The sequence below is a fragment of the Bidens hawaiensis genome, unplaced genomic scaffold (assembly GCF_021521415.1).
Source record: "Bidens hawaiensis isolate Kalapana, Puna unplaced genomic scaffold, B.hawaiensis_p1.1 tig00018673_1, whole genome shotgun sequence".
NCBI classification, from domain to species: domain Eukaryota; kingdom Viridiplantae; phylum Streptophyta; class Magnoliopsida; order Asterales; family Asteraceae; genus Bidens; species Bidens hawaiensis.
Genome location: NW_027492833.1, coordinates 103077 through 105322, shown reverse-complemented (window position 1 = coordinate 105322; position 2246 = coordinate 103077).

Genomic DNA, 2246 nt, shown 5'->3' with positions numbered 1-2246 from the left:
GGTCCATATAGTTTCAGTATTCCTATATTTTACACAACTTTTATAAAATAATTGATTAAAGTAAACAAGTGATATAATTATTTAAAAATGAAAATTACCGTAACAAAAATACTTCAAGGTGTCCCGGGTTGTTTTATTGGCCATCTTTAAATACTCGTCGTTGATGTCGCTCGTGTTTCCGTAGGCGAGCACGCGTATGTCAGTCGTGAATCCTAGCGTCCCTCGACCGTCCGACTTTTGTTTAAAGTAATAAAGCTCACACTCTAAATCATTGGTGATGCGCATAAATAAATTTTTAAACATCCGAAAGCGAAGCCTAAAGGTCTTCAGGTTCTTGTATCTCGGCGAGTCGCCGAAGTAATCCAACATCAACCAGTTGTTGGCTTCAATACGATCTCGTTCGATATATGCTCTTTTTGAAACATGGGACGGAGGAGAGCTAACAGAATTCACAAAAGTTGTCGCGAGCACAATCGTTGTAACATCATGAAAATTTCGGTTCAAAACTAACAAGTATTCAAAGTTCAAGGACCAAAAGTGAAAATCTGTTTTCTTGACCCATCGTGATACGCAATGGATCAGAAAACAACCCATCGCGTATAGCGATGGGTATGTCACAGAAACCAAAAAGGGACGGCGTACCGATACGTTATCGTCTCAAGATCCTACATCATCTCGTATCACAATGACGTGGTCTGACAACCCGGGACACGCATCACCACGTGGCACCACGTGTCCCGTTACGTGGAACACGTGACAATGCTAGTGTTTACACGACAAAGCTAGTCGCGATAAGCGATGGCTTACCATAGGACCCATCGCGTATCGCCATCGAATAAAATTTCATATAACCTGCCACAGATCTATAGCTATATGCGATGGATCATTTTCAAGACCCATTGCGTATCGCGATGGGTTGATTTCTCAACTCTATAAATAGGGCTTCAAGCCCTTCATTCATTCTCACACCTTTCACTCTCACTCTAGAATCTCTCTCTCACTACCTCTATAAGCGTGCCCCGACCCTTCTCGTAATTTGTGCCCAAAAACCAAAGTTACCTCGAATTACGTATCATACGCCGATGATCTTTCCTTGAAGAACGTGCCACCCGAAACGACCTGGCACCTCATCTCTAAGTACGTGCCAAAGAAGATTGACGACCAAGATGCCTCGATTTTTATGCAAGAAGTGGTGACAGGGTTTTTCGATAAACGTGCAAGAGTAGAGTTTCTGCCTGAAAGTCTAGAAATCTATATGCCAACCAAGGTAGGGGCAATGCCCGAATAAAATATTAATATAATATTAAAAGGCTTAGACCCTCGTCGAGGGTATACTCGATACCTCGAAATTAAACAAAGAAAATATGAAACACAGAAAATATAAAAGATAAAGATATGAATAAAATTCTTTATTATCAATAAAGTATTAATTGTTATTTAAATGATTTTAAATAATAATAAATAAATAAAGTATACGTTCTTCGAGAAAAAGAAACGTAGTGTTAGAAATATAAATGATGATTTTGAACTAAAGGTTTGAATAAGAAAAATATAAATGAGGTAAAATTATACAAAAATAGACTAAAGGTCTAAAGCTAGATTATTTTATAGTAATAACAAAATGTTATACTCGTACTATAGGTCCGAGATAGCTAAAGAAAGACTAATCGATCAGTGAAGTGAAGTTGATCCTTTCAAGTTGAACAAAAGTAATCGTTGGCCCTCAGGCTGTCGTGTACGTTTGTTTGGATCCCTACATATATGGTTAGACGGTGGGTACACTGCGCCATACCTGGTTATATGCCTCCGCCACGAAGGGTCGGACCTAAGTTTTGTCCGAGAGAGGTAATCATGTATATACTGATGGTAGCTAAGTAATCTCGAACGCTGTGGTGTTTTCTGAGCGGTTTCGAGTAGAGCTTAAGTTTATAATTGTGTTTAAAGTTTAACTTGATTATTCCTAAGCCACGATGGGTCGAGACCTAAGTTATGTCTTGAGGGGTAATTAAGTATGTAGAATATTTTTGCGTCAGCTTATTCAACAGCATGTGTCGCTGGCGTATTTTCAAACTGTTTTACAGGTAATAAAAGGATAGACGCGCTTGAAGAATCGAAGTCTTCACTAGGCGATTTGATGGCTCAGATCATTTTGTTAATATTAAAAACTTGAATGGTGGTTTTGTATAAAACAATTAATCTTTGCAAACACTAAACGGGTATTTTATAATGCCGGGTTTTGTTCTTTA